Source organism: Triticum urartu, chromosome 1A (assembly GCF_056163025.1).
Source record: "Triticum urartu cultivar PI428250 chromosome 1A, HENAU_Tu73, whole genome shotgun sequence".
Taxonomy (NCBI): domain Eukaryota; kingdom Viridiplantae; phylum Streptophyta; class Magnoliopsida; order Poales; family Poaceae; genus Triticum; species Triticum urartu.
In genome coordinates, this window is record NC_141873.1 from 296,138,809 (window position 1) to 296,158,327 (window position 19,519).

General features: G+C 47.4%; 1 long non-coding RNA gene across 2 annotated transcripts; it reads left to right on the forward strand.

The window, feature by feature from the left end:
• Nucleotides 1-4,709: 4,709 nt before the first annotated feature.
• LOC125507880 (uncharacterized) lies at nucleotides 4,710-7,475 on the forward strand. 2 transcript variants are annotated; one of them, XR_007283069.2, is made up of 2 exons: nucleotides 4,710-6,733; nucleotides 6,913-7,475. It is a non-coding gene; the product is annotated as an uncharacterized LOC125507880 (long non-coding RNA). The 2 variants fall into 2 exon arrangements; XR_007283070.2 differs by having other exon boundaries at nucleotides 6,960-7,475.
• Nucleotides 7,476-19,519: the final 12,044 nt, after the last annotated feature.

A 19,519-nucleotide genomic window follows, 5' to 3' on the forward strand; every position in this document is an offset into this window, starting at 1 on the left:
CCAGCGATCCATCTATGGACTGGTGCAAGCATCTCGGAGTTGGAATATACGCTTTGATAAGTTGATCAAAGCATATAGTTTTATAGAGACTCGCGGTGAAGCCTGTATTTACAAGAAAGTGAGTGGGAGCATTACAGCATTTCTGATAAGTATATGTGATTGACATATTGTTGATCGGAGATAATGTAGAATTATTCTGCAAAGCATAAAGGAATGTTTGGAAGGAGTTTTTCAAAGAAAGACCTCGGTGAAGCTGCTTACATATTGAGCATCAAGATCTATAGAGATAGATCAAGACGCTTGATAAGTTTTTCAATGAGTACATACATTGACAAGATTTTGAAGTAGTTCAAAATGGAACAGTTAAAAAGGAGTTCTTGCCTGTGTTACAAGGTGTGAAGTTGAGTAAGACCCAAAACCCGACCACGGCAGAAGATAGAGAGAGAATGAAAGTCATTCCCTATGCCTCAGCCATAGGTTCTATAAAGTATGCCATGCTGTGTACCAGACCTATTGTATACCCTGCCCTGAGTTTGGCAAGGGAATACAATAGTGATCTAGGAGTAGATCACTGGACATTGGTCAAAATTATCCTTAGTGGAATAAGGATATGTTTCTCGATTATGGAGGTGACAAAAGGTTCATCGTAAAGGGTTACGTTGATGCAAGTTTTGACACTGATCCAGATGACTCTAAGTCTCAATCTGAATACATTTTGAGAGTGGGAGCAATTAGCTAGAGTAGCTCCATGCAGAGCATTGTTGACATAGAAATTTGCAAAATACGTACGGATTTGAATGTGGCAGACCCGTTGACTAAATTTCTCTCACAAGCAAAACATGATCACACCTTAATACTCTTTGGGTGTTAATCACATAGCGATGTGAACTAGATTACTGACTCTAGTAAACCCTTTGGGTGTTGGTCACATGTCGATGTGAACTATGGGTGTTAATCACATGGTAATGTGAACTATTGGTATTAAATCACATGGCAATATGAACTAGATTATTGACTCTAGTGCAAGTGGGAGACTGAAGGAAATATGCCCTAGAGGCAATAATAAAGTTATTATTTATTTCCTTATATCATGATAAATGTTTATTATTCATGCTAGAATTGTATTAACCGGAAACATAATACATGTGTGAATACATAGGCAAACAGAGTGTCACTAGTATGCCTCTACTTGACTAGCTCGTTGATTAAAGATGGTTATGTTTCCTAACCATAGACATGAGTTTTCATTTTATTAATGGGATCACATCATTAGGAGAATGATGTGATTGACTTGACCCATTCCGTTAGCATAGCACTTGATCGTTTAGTTTGTTGCTATTGCTTTCTTCATGACTTATACATGTTCCTATGACTATGAGATTATGCAACTCCCGTTTACCAGAGGAACACTTCGTGTGCTACCAAACATCACAACATAACTGGGTGATTATAAAGGTGCTCTACAGGTGTCTCCGAAGGTACTTGTTGGGTTGGCGTATTTCGAGATTAGGATTTGTCATTCCGATTGTCGGAGAGGTATCTCTGGGCCCTCTCGGTAATGCACATCACTTAAGCCTTGCAAGCATTGAAACTAATGAGTTAGTTGCAGGATGATGTATTAAGGAACGAGTAAAGAGACTTGACGGTAACAAGATTGAACTAGGTATTGAGATACCGACGATCGAATCTCGGGCAAGTAACATACCGATGATAAAGGGAACAACGTATGTTGTTATGCGGTATGACCGATAAAGATCTTCGTAGAATATGTGGGAGCCAATATGAGCATCCAGGTTCCGCTATTGGTTATTGACCGGAGACGTGTCTCAGTCATGTCTACATTGTTCTCGAACCCGTAGGGTCCGCACGCTTAAGGTTTCGATGACAGTTATATTATAAGTTTATGAGTTTTGATGTACCGAAGGAGTTCGGAGTCCCGGATGAGATCGGGGACATGACGAGGAGTCTCTAAATGGTCGAGACGTAAAGATCGATATATTAGACGACTATATTCGGACATCGGAAAGGTTCCGAGTGATTCAGGTATTTTTCGGAGTACCAGAGAGTTATGGGAATTCGCCGGGGAGTATATGGGCCTTATTGGGCCATACGGGAATAGAGGAGAGAGGCAAAAGGAAGGAGGCGCGCGCCCCCCCTCTGGTCCGAATTGGACAAGGGGTGCAGCCCACTTTTCCTTGTTCCTCTCCCCCTCTTTCCTTCTCTCCTACTCCAACAAGGGAAGGAGGAGTCCTACTCCCGGTGGGAGTAGGACTCCCCCCTTGGAGCGCCCTCCTCCTAGGCCGGCCGCCTCCCTCCCTTGCTCCTTTATATACGGGGGCAGGGGGGCACCCCATAGACACAACAATTGATCATTGATCTCTTAGCCGTGTGTGGTGCCCCCCTCCACCATAATCCTCGATAATATTGTAGCGGTGCTTAGGCGAAGCCCTGCGACGGTAGAACATCAAGATCGTCACCACGCCGTCGTGCTGACGGAACTCTTCCCCGACATTCTGCTGGATCGGAGTCCGGGGATCGTCATCGAGCTGAACGTGTGCTAGAACTCGGAGATGCCGTAGTTTCGGTGCTTGATCGGTCGGGCCGTGAAGACGTACGACTACATCAACCGCGTTGTTATAACGCTTCCGCTTCCGGTCTACGAGGGTACGTAGACAACACTCTCCCCTCTCGTTGCTATGCATCACCATGATCTTGCGTGTGCGTAGGAAATTTTTGAAATTACTATGTTCCCCAACACTATTGGGCTTTGGTGGCCCAATTCTCCCTCCACCACTTGGCCTTTTAAGGCCCGTTGATATTAAATTAAATATAAAAGCCCTCTGACAATTACTAGATCATATTATATATAATTTAACATCACTGAAAACATTTTCCACCTATATATTAGTTATCGGTAATGCCCGGTATTGCCCGATAAACTCTGAAACCCTTATAGTGACCCCGAAACGCTTCTAGTTCCTCTTGGAACTATTCTAAATATTAATGAAACAATTCCACAAATAAATCCTCGATACTCTTGTCCTCCTAACACTCAACAGATCATGATTACCTTAAGCTTGTGACCCCGTAGGTTTGGTAAATCATAGACATGAATGAAACACCTCTCTTCAACGACAGATAGCGGAACCGTGGACGTTCATATCAATCCGTATGATTACATGAATGACATTCAAGTGAACCTTTGGTTATTATGTGATGTTCCCTTTGCTTTGCGATACTTTACAAAACCTGGGTCGGTATCCTCCTGAGTCATGCACCCTATTGCCAGTTTTGTTCTTGTTTCTCGTTAAAGTGTTTCAGGATCCCCGTGACGTAGTCACCTGCGCCTGACCAGACGATGATGGATGTCGTCACACCGAGAGGGCCCTAAGAATATCTCTCCATCGTTAGAGGAGAAAATCCCACTCTTGAGCTATCTACTCCCTTGTCAAACTTTCCGGTGAACCCGTAAGTTGTCGTTATGATCATCATGTTACTGATGACGTTTGAGCAACCCAAAAGTCCACCAATGGTAGGAAGTGACTATGACACTCTCATAGTCTGAGGAACTAAAAACACATGCTAACACTCTATGTTATACAATTGATTTCAAATGATATTATCTCAAAGTATAACAAACAGTATTCGGTCGATTCAATATGATTGTTCTTCTAACGCCATACCCTCAATGTTGTTTCATAACTATCGTTACACTTAACAATATTCTAAGATCCGGAAAACAAAACCAGCAACAACACTTGAGCCAATATTAGAGGCAACACTGGGAACCTATACTTTACCATTTATTATGTGCATATGAGTTTTTCACCGAATCGCATATTCTAGATTCACAGCATTTGTAGCATGAAATATAAACACTTAATTATGGAAATGGAAATATAATACTCCCTCTGTCCCAAAAATTCTTGTCTTAGATTTGTCTAAATACGGATGTATCAAGTCACATTTTAGTATTAGATACATCCGTATCTAGACAAATCTAAGACAAGAATTTTGGGACGGAGGGAGTATTACAATAATATTGCCTCTAGGTCATATTTCCCACAAAGACCACTCCAAACAATGCCTCCAAGAATAAAAGTGACACCGGAGCACCACCATCGTTCGCTCCAGGAACCTGGAACAAGGGTTTCCCCCGGAGTGCGAGAGAAGAGGTTGTAGGCCCTCGAGCGACGACGCCTCCAAGAAGATGTGCGACGCCCACAGGTTTCGCCATTGTCGGCTCCGGCCAAAGGCCGGAGCAAGGCTTTTGCTCGGAGCAGCCGAAGGAAGCCCTCCCCTCAAACCGGCACACGAGACTTACCGCCCGCCTGAACCACCACTCGCCACCAGAGACCGGAGCCACTGATCAGAACAGCCTCGCCGCCGCCACCTACACCACGGAGAGCCACAAACCAGGCCACCCCATCACCATCGCACGAGCCAGAACCGGCCATGTCTGGTTAGATCCGACACCCTGCGCAACAGCTATAGCCAACCCATTGGCTAGCATCAAGCTTCCCTAGCACGAACGAGGGCCGACACACTGCCGCAAAGTATCAAGGGGGCGCCCATTTGGGCGCTTGCGCTAAAAAAATAAATAAATAAAGATGAAGCATCAGCATAAGCGGCGTCCATTTGGGCGCTTGCGCTAAAAGAATAAATAAATAAAGACGAAGCATCAGCATAAGCGTCTGGGTTTTCAACGTTGAAGTGCTAGTCTAAGCGCTTACCTTTTCTTCTTCTTTCGGACGAGCATGCGAACCGCTTGTTTCTCCAATGCATCCATAGAAGCGTCGACGCCAAAAAAGATAACGCTTGATTGAACACTGAACCAGCTAGCTACCTCACTCTAGATGTCTCCTTCGAAATCTCCACACCCTTCCCCATCCCACCATCCCTCGATAGATCTGGCGAGCCATGGCGAACGGCGGTGCGTAGACGGAGGAAGCAACATCCTGCGTCCACATCATGGGGACAACGTCGGTCAAGCGGCGAGGCTGGGGATGGGAAGAGAGCGCACACAGGTGGAGGCGGCGGCAGGGGCGCCTACTCACAAGTGGACGATGTCGGAGGAACTCGCGACGAGGCAGGAGGACAGGGAAAAGGAGAGGCAGCGGCGCGCAAGCTCGAGGCGTACAAGATGGACAAGCTCGCCGGTATCGTTATCAAGTACGACGTGTAGGTAATCTGCATGTCCCTCGCTCTAACAATCTCCAGGGAATCAGTTTGGCTGCTGCTGAGGTGCACGCGAAAACAGCGGCGATATGTTTGTGCCTTTTTTTCTCGAATTGATATTGATACAACAATAGTTCTATGAAGGAAATTTTTGGTCTCGCAGCAGAACAAGCGATGGTGATCTGAAGTTTTTGTATGTTCCAAAATGACTGATTTTTAACCTTAGATAGTAACAAAAATAAATTTGAGACCACACCTCGGAATTAGGATAGAAATTTCTATCTATTATTGCAGTGATAATTTCACAATTGCACACTTGATGCAAATATACACAAACAAGATAATTAATCAAAAATATCCCACTTACAGTTTATGGCATCATTAGGAAAATAGAACCTCCTTTTTATTATAACAAAACTGAACTTTGACACACTAGTCCTACAGTCCTAATTTGACTTGACCGCACATATTCCACTAGGGACAATTTCGTACAGACATCCACAAGTTAAGAAATTTGAATGGTCGATTCGTTTCTAACTTATACATTTGAAAAGATTTGGAAATCAAGTCCTGGTTCGATTGTCCAGTAGCTGCGAATGCATCATTGACCCTGCGCCACATGCCATCGAATAGCAGAATTTCAGAGTTCATTTTACTCCAATGACGTTTGATTTCGATAGGTTGTCTTTTGCGATTATTGGCAATATTTGCGTTAAATTCTTCAGCGACTTGAAACCAGTAATCCTGGGCACCGTTTTCATTGCCAACAACAAAATCAGTGGGAACATTTAACCAAGCATTTACCTGCTCAATTCATAAAATGTTGTTAGGCCAACCTTTCCATGATATAGTAACTATCTATCTATCTATCTATCTACTATCCTATAAAAGCACGAAAGGGCGGAGAACCAAATCATCTCAACCATCAAACCATGCTGATCTGATGGTCCAAATCGGCTTGTGGCATCAAACATGTTTAACACTGTAATTACCCATCACTGCCATTGGTTATAACCATGTTTGTTTAGCTCCTACAGAAAAAAGGCCTCCGGATCCCCTCTCCATCGTCACGCCCGCCCACGATCTCCTATTACTCTCGCAAACCATCAGGTAGTTTCGCCCCCACCAGCCCCTTCCCGCACCACCACCCTTCTCTCCCGCTTGCGTGGTCTTTGCCCCGCCCAAACCTCCCACATGGTCTTCATGCTCATGGCTGCCGCCTGGCCCGCCTCTGGAAACCGGCACCATCACGCGGCCAAATCTTCGGCTCCATCCCCTGCATCGCTGCCTTGCTTTGCTCCAAGAACGGCGGCCCCATGTCCCTGCTAGCGTCCATGACTCAACACCCTACACCCTGTCACCGGAGTAGGAGAGGACTTGCTCGAACATGGCAATCCCGGGCCTGTGCCTGCACTCTACACCACCCCTCTGCTCCGGTCACTTCAGCAAGCGACGCCACCGACGGAACCGAGCAGGGGCTTCTCCATCGCGCTGACAAAAGAGAGGTGATCGTCGAGGAGTTCTTCTGACGCGCTGCACGTAGAAACAAATCAATGTAAGCATCAGACCCTCACATGTGCTTTCTGATGTCCAATTATTTGTGTTGTCGTCGGCGTATCCCGGTAAGATCAGCAATACGATGCATCCCATTCTTGGTTACGTTTCTTACTTCATCTGATAAGGCCAGAGTAATTTATGAAATAAACTAACGCTTCTGCCGCACGGCGTTGACAGTTTTCAGAATCATGAAAAAAATTAACGCTTTGTCTGTTCAATCCAAGTCGGGACGCGAGCCGCCATGCCGCCCGTGCATGTGGACTGCGCACCGCGATCAGCCGCCTCTGAGCCTCGTGTAGCGCGCCGTTGTCATCAGCGGCGGCGCCAGGTGATCCCGACGGGAGTGGGAGGATCTACAGCGTCCGTCCTCACTGTTCTTGGTGCTTCTCTGGCGCTGAGTGTGGTCCTGTCCTGCGCGCTGTTTTACATCGTCGGCCAGAAAAGCGAGTCTGGTCCGTCCGGGGAGAAGCAGGAAAACCTACAGGCCAGAAAAACGAGCATACAACTTGTGATGCAATTTTGAGGTCTGTAGGTTTACGTGGTTCTGATCTGATTGTTGCATTTTTCGTTCTGTTTCTATTCTTCAGTGAAAGATCTAAATGTAATCTTCTATATGTCCTTCATGTTTTGTCCGACACAGCCTTGTTAGTATAATTGTTACGCCGTGTTGTGCCATGGTGATTTGTCTATAACTGAATTCAAAATGATCTCAAAGTTGGCATGTGCGAGTGCCTGCGATATTCTCTGGTTGCAGTTTCTCCAATGCTGAATGTTTAGTCTCTTTAGACTCCAGATTGCCTTCACTTGGACGAACTTGAGCTAGCGGCTGTCGCAACATCGGTCGTCTCCTCCCCTTCCGACCGTTGGTAATTTACGGATGCTTCCTGACTTCTATTATCAGTTTAAAAAATATGCAAGTATTCACCTTCTTTTGCAATGTTGGCCAGTTTAAATATGTCTGTTCAATACCCATTTATACTTCCACACGGTTTTAGACTCTTGATAAAATCACGATAGCTGCAACGTGATTCTTTCTGTAGCTTGTCTTTCACACTTGGAAACAATAGAATAGAAAATAGAATTATGTGTTTTATACATTCAATTAACCTTTTTTGTCTTATTATCCTTTGTATTTAACCATTTGCAATTTTTGATTCTTGCATTGCTTCTGTTATAGTACTATTATACTTTCAATTAACTGTTTCGAAATTATGAGCTTTCTATTATTTTTTAGTAGTCCATATATGATAGAGATATATGGAAATTGCAATTCTTTAGTGTCATATATTTATAAAATCATGGTTCCCATGCCTGGTCAGGGTTGAGGCTCCTTCGAATTTTTTCTTCTCATATGTTAAAACTTATTTGACAGTTGTGCTTTAAAACACAGATCAACAAGAATTATCCAAATGCACATCCATTTGCGTCAGGGGATTGTTCCTCGATTGAGGACCTAACGAATTCATCTGCCAATGGGAATGCAGAAAGTAGCCATACTCACAAACTTGAAAAGAAAAGTAGCCAACCATTGTATAAGAAGAAAGCAAAATTCCTCGCGAAACTTCGTGTCGCCCGACAACAAAAGAAGTCTAAAGTTCTAGGTAGTGTTAAGCACGCCCAGGTAGCACGGTCAGATGCTTCTTCTTCAATAGGCCTGAACCGTCGATACCGAGGATGACCGCCGTGGTCGTCCATGAATCCTGAACCACAGTCACCGGGAACGGCTGCCAGTTTGGCATGGTGATCAAGGAGGTCCTTCGCAGGCAAGGCGCTCATGGGTAGTCCACCACTTGTGTCCTTGTGATTTGCTTCATTGGTACTCCCTACCTTTTGTGCTAAGTTAAAGTTTTAAAATTTTGACCAACTTTATAGAAAAGAGTAGTAACATATATGACATCAAATTGGTATATTCTGAAACTATAATGAATCTAGTGATCCTAATTTAGTGCCATAAATGTCGGATTTCGGGTTCCGGCAGACCCTTGAGGTTCGAACATTGGGGTGCGCGCGGAGATTTCGGCTCCTACCTACCTGCACCCCTCCGCCTTGCTAAGATCTAAACTATGGAAGGAACAACACAAGAGACACAGGGTTTATACTGGTTCGAGCCACCGTTGTGGTGTAATACCCTACTCCAGTGTGTGGTGTGGTGGATTGCCTCTTGGGCTGATGATGATGAACAATACAAGGAAGAACAGCCTCGCGAGGGTCTGTTCTTGGCTGGGGCGATGAACTGCTGGGAGGAGCTCAGTCACCTTTCTCTCTCTCTCTCTTTCTGATCTAAACCCCTTTCTTTCCTTCCAACCCCTCAGCCCCCTTTGCTCTGTGGGTGGCTGGTCCTATTTATAGAGGCCCTGGTCCTCTTCCCAAATATCGAGCGGGAAGGGAGCCAACAATGGCGGACTAATTTGAAGGGGGACAGCTAGTACTAGCTACCCTGACAAAAGTAGTCTTCGCCTGCACAAAGCTCTGGTGATGACGCCGTCTTGGGCTTCACGGTGACCTCCGTCTCGTAGTCCTCATGGTCTTGGTCTCGTTGCACCGAAATGACAACCTTTGCCTGATGCCTCGGTACTCTGCGGCTGCGCTTGCCCCCTTTGCACCAAAGAGGAAAGGAGAACACTGCGCGGGCTGGCACCCGCCTGGCGCCCTTGGTCGTCATGGCTTGCGTCATGGGCACCTCGTGAGGTACCCCGCCTTGATCTCTCCGCCTCCTCGTGAGCCAGCCTGACGAGGCCGTGCCTGAGGAAGCTCCGCATCGTCCGCCCCGCGAGGCTTGGCCCCTCGCGAGGGTCTTGGGTTTGTGTTGGTGAAGATGGGCCGCGCTGGGCCCCCCTTTGAGCCACGCCGCAGGCCGCAGGCAGGCAAGTCTGAGGACCCCCGTTCCCAGAACGCCGACAGTAGCCCCCGGGCCCAAGGCGCGCCCGGACTTGGCCATGCAGGGAGGCGGAAGGGCAAGAGCGAAGCGCCGCGGGCCCTAAGAGCCTGCGGTCTTGGGCTGTGACGCCCGGGTAATCAAGCTACAGTAACCCTCTGGTAATGATGCCACGTCACCTTGATTATTGTTGATAAACTCGCATTAGTTCAAAACGATTCAAATTCAAATTTAAAATATAGGCAAACAACAAAAGTTTTCCAATATTAAAACTAAAATGTTCACTAAATAGTAGATACATCAGAGGCTAGGATAAAATTGTAGACAACATTATTGAAATTTGATTAATCATTTAAACAACCTCAAACAGTGGCTGAATACATTATTTAATGACCTTTTAATTAATCTAAATCTAATGAGAAATGGTATTTCACCTAGACTAGTTTTTGGTGCTAGGATCTAATGCACTGCAATTTATGAGCTAGCTCCCATATTTTATAAAAATCAATTAGGTGCTAAACATTTAAAAAAACAGAAAAGGGATAAATAAAAGGAAAAGAAATATAACAGAGCAAAGCAAAAGGCCCCCCCCCCAGCTGGGCCTCGGCCCAGCAGGCTACAGGGCCGCTAGGCCGGCCCAACCGCGCCCGCTACTACTCCCCCCCGGTGCGCCAGAAACCCTAGCGAGCCACCCACTTCCCCACTCCCCCCCCCCCCCCACGTCGCCCACTCCCCCCTCTCTCGTTGGATCTGGATCGGGAGGGCCCGATCCCGTCCCCGACACCGACGCCCGGAGCTCGCCGCCCCCCCCCCCCCCACGCCAGGACGCCGCCGCCTCGCAGGACCGCCTCCCTGCCGACCTGCTTCCGCCCCTGCAACACGCCCCTGTCGCTAGCGCCGCGGCTGCTCCGCGGCTCCCTTGGTCGCGCCCGGCCGGCGCCTGCCAGCGCGCGCTCGCCCAAGCCGCCTCCTCGCCGGAGAGGGACGAATCCCGGAGGCCCCGTCACGGATCCGGCCTCCCTCGCCTTGCTCCCCTCGCCGGAGTCCCCTCGTCGACCGGCGCCCCCTCCTCCGACACCGTCGGCCGCAGCCGCTAACCTCGTCGTCGATCCGCTCGGCCCCAACATCCTCCGGCTCCATCGAGCACCCTGCCGCTTCCGCTGTGAGCCTCCGGCCCTCCACGGCCTTTTCCCTCTCCTCCCCGTGCCCTCCAGTGCCGGTTGTCGCTAGCTCCGCCGTAGTCGCCGCCTTCCATTGCCCCCGGCGCTGTTTCGGCCGCCCCTAGCTTCAGACGAAGGCACCTCTCGACGCGACGCCTCACGCTTATCCGTTTGGCACCCGGGGCTGCCCCTTTTGGTCGCCAGAGCCACTGGCTCCGCGCGGCGCCGCCGTTCACTGAACTCGCCGTCGGGCACGCACACGCGCACACACGTCTGGCAGTGGGTTGACCCACTGACGTGTGGGCCCGCCCGGATTAACCATTCCCTTAACCACCTAATTAGAACCTAATAAAATTGTTTAGTTGAGTAACTGAAAATGACATGTGGACCCATTTCATTTAAAAGCCTATTTAAAAATATCTATGCCAATGACATGTGCCCCCCCCACTTAGTCTGTTAAATTAATTAAATTGTTGATTTACCCTGCCTCTATGACCGCCGAGTCCCACCAGTCAGTTTGACCAGTCAACGTTGACCTAGTCAACTGCTAACTGGACTATTGACTTTGACCCTGACCCCACCCGTCATACACTGTGGCTAGCACTGCATTATGTGGCAAAAGTATTACTAGTTAAATTTGGAATATAAATAAATCCATAAATTGAATAAACCTTTGAAAATTAATATAAAATAAATCATAGCTTGTGTGGAAAAAGTTTGTACATGAAAGTTGCTCAGAACGACGAGACGAACCCGGATACGCAGCCCGTTCATCCGCCACACACCCCTAATGTATCAAACACGCAACTTCCCCCCCCCCCCTGCGGCTCCTCTACCTGAAAACGCGAAACACCGGGGATACTTTCCCGGATGTTTCCCCCCTTCACCGGTATCACCTCATACCGCGTTAGGGCACCTCTAGCAGCGATACTTGTCATGTCATGCATCGCTATGCACCTGCTTGCTTAAATATTTATTGTTTCTTCCCCCTCTTCTCTCGCTAGACACCGAGACCGACGCTGCTGCTGCCAAAGCAACCAGGCAAGCCCCCCCCCCCTTGATCACCAGATATCGCCTACTCTTCTCTATACTGCTTGCATTAGAGTAGTGTAGCATGTTACTGCTTTCCGTTATTCCTATCCTGATGCATAGCCTGTCCTTGCTACTACTGTTGTTACCATTACCTGCTATCCTACTGCTTAGTATAGGATGCTAGTGTTCCATCAGTGGCCCTACACTCTTGTCCGTCTGCCATGCTATACTACTGGGCCGTGATCACTTCGGGAGGTGATCACGGGCTTATACAATATACTTTACACAGTTACATTACCTGTGATACTGTTCGGAGATGGGGGCTGAAGGGGCAGGTGGCTCCATCCCGGTAGAGGTGGGCCCGACGGCCCCCGACTGTTACTTTGAGGCGGAGGGACAGGGCAGGTTGAGACCACCTAGGAGAGAGGTGGGCCTGGCCCTGGTCGGCGTTCGCGGATACTTAACATGTTTAACGAGATCTTGGTATTTGATCTGAGTCTGGCTACTGGCCTATACGCACTAACCATCTATGCGGGGACAGTTATGGGCACTCGACGTCGTGGTATCAGCTGAAGCCTTCGTGACGTCAGCGACTGAGTGGCGCGCGCCGGGTTGGACCGCGTAACGCAACTTCCTTTGTAATGGAGGTTGCTAGGTCTGCTCACCGGCCGCGTACGCAACGTGCAGGTGTGCAATGGGCGATGGGCCCAGACCCCTGCGCCATAGGATTTAGACCGGCGTGCTGACCTCTCTGTTGTGCCTAGGTAGGGCTGCGACGTGTTGATCTTCCAAGGCCGGGCATGACCCAGAAAAGTGTGTCCGGCCAAATGGGATCCAGCGTGTTGGGTTATGTGGTGCACCCCTGCAGGGAAGTTAATCTATTCGAATAGCCGTGATCTTCGGTAACAGGACGACTTGGAGTTGTACCTTGACCTTATGACAACTAGAACCGGATACTAAATAAAACACACCCTTCCAAGTGCCAGATACAACCGGTGATCGCTCTCTCACAGGGCGACGAGGGGAGGATCATCGGTTAGGATTATGCTATGCGATGCTACTTGGAGGACTTCAGTCTACTCTCTTCTACATGCTGCAAGATGGAGGTGGCCAGAAGCGTAGTCTTCAACAGGACTAGCTATCCCCCCTTATCCCGGCTTTCTGCAGTTCAGTCCACATATAATAGCCTTATTCCAGTTGATACCAATGCATACATATGTAGTGTAGCTCCTTGCTTGCGAGTACTTTGGATGAGTACTCACGGTTGCTTTCTCCTTCTCTTCCCTCTATCCTTTCTACCTGGTTGTCGCAACCAGATGCTGGAGCCCAGGAGCCAGACGCCACCGTTGATGACGACTACTACTACTCGGGAGGTGCCTACTACTACGTGCTGCCCGCTGACGACGACCAGGAGTAGTTAGGAGGATCCCAGGCAGGAGGCCTGCGCCTCTTTCGATCTGTATCCCAGTTTGTGCTAGCCTTCTTAAGGCAAACTTGTTTAACTTATGTCTGTACTCAGATATTGTTGCTTCCGCTGACTCGTCTATGATCGAGCTCTTGTATTCGAGCCCTCGAGGCCCCTGGCTTGTAATATGATGCTTGTATGACTTATTTTATTTGTAGAGTTGTGTTGTGATATCTTCCCGTGAGTCCCTGATCTTGATCGTACACATTTGCGTGCATGATTAGTGTACGATTGAATCGGGGGCGTCACAAGTTGGTATCAGAGCCGACTGCCTGTAGGAATTCCCCTTCCACACTCCTTGGCCGAAGTTGAGTCTAGACATTGCAAAACTTATTACTAACATGGTTGTGTGCCTTACGGGCCCACGTCGCCATCTGGGTGGTATTAGGATCTTTTACTCCTCGATCCTTACTCTGGGACTCTGAACTCTCTCCTACTCGGGTTAAACGAATTTACTAAATCTGACTCTAGGTTCTCGTAACTACTTCTCCCGGAGAGCCCTTTATTATAGATGATCGCTTGATACACTACAAGATGTCCCGAAATACTCTCTGTTGTTCCGAGAATCCTTTGAGCTTAGTGCCTTGCTGTACTTGTCACCTGAATACCCCTACGGATAATTCTCGCACTTACCGAGTATCCGCTCATCCTAGTTGATTCAGGTATTTCACAAAAGTCTTCATAATATCGTTCGTTCTTTTGAAGATCCTCAACAGCCTAATGCTCTTGAAATTCTTGCTTGCTAGCATTATGATTAATCCAATAAATCTGGTAATCTTATTGGCATCCTTTGTCATTATCATTTAGAGTCTATTGATTCGATATGTTGCGGATGCTTGCAATCCTCAGGATTTATCCTTCCAGCTCAGACATCATTTTAAACATGAGCTGGTTCTCGACCAATCGGATTGCCATCGATTGTACCCCTAAGTCTATTCAAATTGTCCGTCCTTGATCAGAGCGTTTGCTCCTGATCCCTTGATTTGAAAATCATAATTCCTTTGTTATTTAAATGTTGAATTATTCAGATGTTCTGTAAAACGATGCATTTGCATTCTTTCTTCCTCTGATTGGGTATCGATACTCACATCAGCTCCATTGTGGATCACCATATCCACTGTTGGATTATTATCCGACAATGTCCTTCATAATTAATCACCTTGTGAGTTCTTTCTCCGATACATAATGCCTTTGGTAATTTGTATCCTCTCCTTTTGCCAACCATGCTCTGCTTTCGAGCTGGTAATATTTACTCTCAAAGCTTGTGGTATATGTTTCCACGATACCCTGATGGGTTGAACCTATGCCTTCCTTAATTTGTGTGACCTCGAAATTTATGCGGGTTATACCCTGCTGACGCTTCGTCAGATAACTTTTCAACACTACAACTTCGAAAAGGGGAGGTAAATGTAAGGTTATGCATTGAAGAAGTGGGAGTCGACCTTGAACTTTGTGTTCATGCCCATGGACACGATGTAGCTCTTATCATTAAAGCTTCTCTTAAATTAATTACTCCCTTGGTATAAGTTCATATTATATCTGGGATCTGGCCTTTTGCAATCGTGGTTTCGACCATGTTCTCTTTTAGGTACCGTTTCTCGTGCAAGTTTAAGCACTTGTCTTCTGCAGAGCAATACCCCAGTCCAACCTCTACTTTGATCTGTCGTCGAGTATTACCCCCTGGTATCTCGAGGATACCACGGGATACATAACTTCTTATGAGTTCTTCATCAACTAATATTCTTGCCGATTCCATTTTTCCAACGGGTTCTCAGTTGTTAGAACCCCTCAAGGACACCGACAACTGAATTGAGTCCGCACTATGATTCAACAACTCTTGGTAACCTTCATTACTTACGAGTCTGAACTCGATCACGTCATTCCGAGCCTACTCGGCTATATCATTATCGTGCCAAATTTTAACTGTGCTACCTGGTCCTTCTTTCCGGAGCACAATTTCGACGATGGGCTAAGCTTACGTCGATCTTCCTTGTCTTATTGTTTCACCTCAAACAACAAACTTGATTTCAAGTTTGTGTCGCACCCATGGTTCCAATAACCTTTCGCTTCATCATTCGTTTGACTTGATGTCATCGCCGACCGATTACATCTCCATGAAACCTCTCGACAGAAATTGTCATGATCATCATCAACATTTCGAGCTCCTCAAGGATATCAATTGAATTCCTGATGAGAAATACCATCCTTGCCCTCGATGATTTGTGTTCTCATCGACCACTCGATTGCCTTCCGTTCAACACAAACTTGTTCGTGTTTTGTGTTATACCTTGAGATCCTTGCTATCCAGCATTTGTTCTCCTTTACCTTGGAGTATTACCATCTTTTATGTCAAGAATGTTGTGAGAATTTCACCACCTCTTAAGAATTCTTGGTATCGTGATACTTCTCACCATCACCATTCTTTCTTGGTCCTCGTGTTGATTCCAACCGGGGTACCAACAAGTGAACGGTGTTGTTTGGATTCTGCACTTCTAGCAACCCTATTGCTTTGAAGTTAATGGTCGGCCGTTCGTTCTTAGACTATTGATCACTGAATCACCATTCGAACATTTGATCATGCTACCTAAGGCCCTACTTTGGGCACCCTTTTCCACTAATGTTTAATTGTGTATGTTTTTTTTTCTTGAGCATACATCATTATATCATTTGATCCGACAAATGTTATCTCCTTGTTCACATAACTGTGGAAATCCATCTTTTTGGATACCTCGTTGTATTATCGCTGAGTCCATCAGCCACCTCCTCATCCTCTCCTTGGCTTAATGATCAATCCCTTCGTGTATCCAGAGTCTGCCCTTGATTGAAGACCATGCAATGCTATCTCGAACATGTCTGTGGTACTCTGATTTTCAACAAGAACATTTGAAGCCTAATGCTAAATGTTACTTTCTCAATTATCCAAACACCGTTGTATGGGTAATGTCATGAAAATTCTCTCCCGTAACTAAAGAGTTTTCTACATTATATCCTGTCATGCATATCATGCTCTACTTGTCCTTGGGGAGGATATACCCCTGATATATGTGTTTAAACACATTTTCCTTTCCATTGTTTGGTTTAACCTTTTTTTTTGTGATCTATATGATCTAAGCAGTAATATTCTCCTGCTTATGTATATACCTCGGTGTACAATTCTGTTAGCAAGACCCTGTTACTATTGTTGATGACATTTCGGTAGCCACCGATGGACGAGGACCTTGCCTATTGGTCCGCCTCGTTCAACGAGCAGGAAAATGGTTCTCTTCGTCCCTCGCCCTTGGTATCGATGTTGTTGCCAACATAACTGACGGACTATCCTCTGACATGCCTCGCTTACATGATCGTGTAAGACGTCATCACCTTCCTACTTTTAACCCACATGGTGGGCCCATAACCCACAGTTCCACAGGATCAAAACCTGACTCTCTGGTACACCCCCTGTTTCCAAAGTTATTCCTCGGGCGTGGCCTCGTATGTAGTTCACGGGCCACCTTCCTAGTGATCTATTCTGGTAATAGACGCAATACTTAATCTCGTTGCTCTGGACGCCTTTTTCACTTTGTTTCAGGCTTCGAACGATTGCCTACCCGTTTGAAACTTCTCTTGGTACCTTCTTACTTTACTCTCGATATTTTCTTAAGTATCTATTCGAGGGTTACCTTCTACCACATTCCCTGAGTATTCTGCCAGATAGTTGACCTTGAAGGTCCATTCTTCTGAAGCTACCCCTTATCATTATCGTAAGTACGATGGAGATCCCGAAGAAAGGATGACGACTTGATCATGATGACCTGGAGCAGACAATTAAAGACTTCAACGTAATGGATCGACCTCTTCGAGAAGAGCAACCAAGATCGAGAAGACCCGTTAGAATTACGTAACCAGGAATTTCCCTTTAACCCCCCTCTTAAATCTCGGGACGAGATTTCTTATAGTGGAGGAGAATTGTGACGCCCGGGTAATCAAGCTACAGTAACCCTCTAGTAATGATGCCACGTCACCTCGATTATTGTTGATAAACTCGCATTAGTTCAAAACGATTCAAATTCAAATTTAAAATATAGGCAAACAACAAAAGTTTTCCAATATTAAAACTAAAATGTTCACTAAATAGTAGATACATCAGAGGCTAGGATAAAATTGTAGACAACATTATTGAAATTTGATTAATCATTTAAACAACCTCAAACAGTGGCTGAATACATTATTTAATGACCTTTTAATTAATCTAAATCTAATGAGAAATGGTATTTCACCTAGACTAGTTTTTGGTGCTAGGATCTAATGCACTGCAATTTATGAGCTAGCTCCCATATTTTATAAAAATCAATTAGGTGCTAAACATTTAAAAAAACAGAAAAGGGATAAATAAAAGGAAAAGAAATATAACAGAGCAAAGCAAAAGGCCCCCCCCCAGCTGGGCCTCGGCCCAGCAGGCTACAGGGCCGCTAGGCCGGCCCAACCGCGCCCGCTACTACTCCCCCTGGTGCGCCAGAAACCCTAGCGAGCCACCCACTTCCCCACTCCCCCCCCCCCCCACGTCGCCCACTCCCCCCTCTCTCGTTGGATCTGGATCGAGAGGGCCCGATCCCGTCCCCGACACCGACGCCCGGAGCTCGCCGCCCCCCCCCCACGCCAGGACGTCGCCGCCCCGCAGGACCGCCTCCCCACCGACCTGCTTCCGCCCCTGCAACACGCCCCTGTCGCTAGCGCCGCGGCTGCTCCACGGCTCCCTTGGTCGCGCCCGGCCGGCGCCTGCCAGCGCGCGCTCGCCCAAGCCGCCTCCTCACCGGAGAGGGACGGATCCCGGAGGCCCCGTCACGGATCCGGCCTCCCTCGCCTTGCTCCCCTCGCTGGAGTCCCCTCGTCGACCGGCGCCCCCTCCTCCGACACCGTCGGCCGCAGCCGCTAACCTCGTCGTCGATCCGCTCGGCCCCAACATCCTCCGGCTCCATCGAGCACCCTGCCGCTTCCGCTGTGAGCCTCTGGCCCTCCACGGCCTTTTCCCTCTCCTCCCCGTGCCCTCCAGTGCCGGTTGTCGCTAGCTCCGCCGTAGTCGCCGCCTTCCATTGCCCCCGGCGCTGTTTCGGCCGCCCCTAGCTTCAGACGAAGGCACCTCTCGACGCGACGCCTCACGCTTATCCGTTTGGCACCCGGGGCTGCCCCTTTTGGTCGCCAGAGCCACTGGCTCCGCGCGGCGCCGCCGTTCACTGAACTCGCCGTCGGGCACGCACACGCGCACACACGTCTGGCAGTGGGTTGACCCACTGACGTGTGGGCCCGCCCGGATTAACCATTCCCTTAACCACCTAATTAGAACCTAATAAAACTGTTTAGTTGAGTAACTGAAAATGACATGTGGACCCATTTCATTTAAAAGCCTATTTAAAAATATCTATGCCAATGACATGTGCCCCCCCACTTAATCTGTTAAATTAATTAAATTGTTGATTTACCCTGCCTCTATGACCGCCGAGTCCCACCAGTCAGTTTGACCAGTCAACGTTGACCTAGTCAACTGCTAACTGGACTATTGACTTTGACCCTGACCCCACCCGTCATACACTGTGGCTAGCACTGCATTATGTGGCAAAAGTATTACTAGTTAAATTTGGAATATAAATAAATCCATAAATTGAATAAAACTTTGAAAATTAATATAAATTAAATCATAGCTTGTATGGAAAAACTTTGTACATGAAAGTTGCTCAGAACGACGAGACGAACCCGGATACGCAGCCCGTTCATCCGCCACACACCCCTAATGTATCAAACACGCAACTTTCCCCCCCTCCGGCTCCTCTACCTGAAAACGCAAAACACCGGGGATACTTTCCCGGATGTTTCCCCCCTTCACCGGTATCACCTCATACCGCGTCAGGGCACCTCTAGCACCGATACTTGTCATGTCATGCATCGCTATGCACCTGCTTGCTTAAATATTTATTGTTTCTTCCCCCTCTTCTCTCCCTAGACACCGAGACCGACGCTGCTGCTGCCCAGTTCAACTACGGAGTTGACGACCCCTCTCTCTTGCCAGAGCAACCAGGCAAGCCCCCCCCCTTTGATCACCAGATATCGCCTACTCTTCTCTATACTGCTTGCATTAGAGTAGTGTAGCATGTTACTGCTTTCCGTTATTCCTATCCTGATGCATAGCCTGTCCTTGCTACTACTGTTGTTACCATTACCTGCTATCCTACTGCTTAGTATAGGATGCTAGTGTTCCATCAGTGGCCCTACACTCTGGTC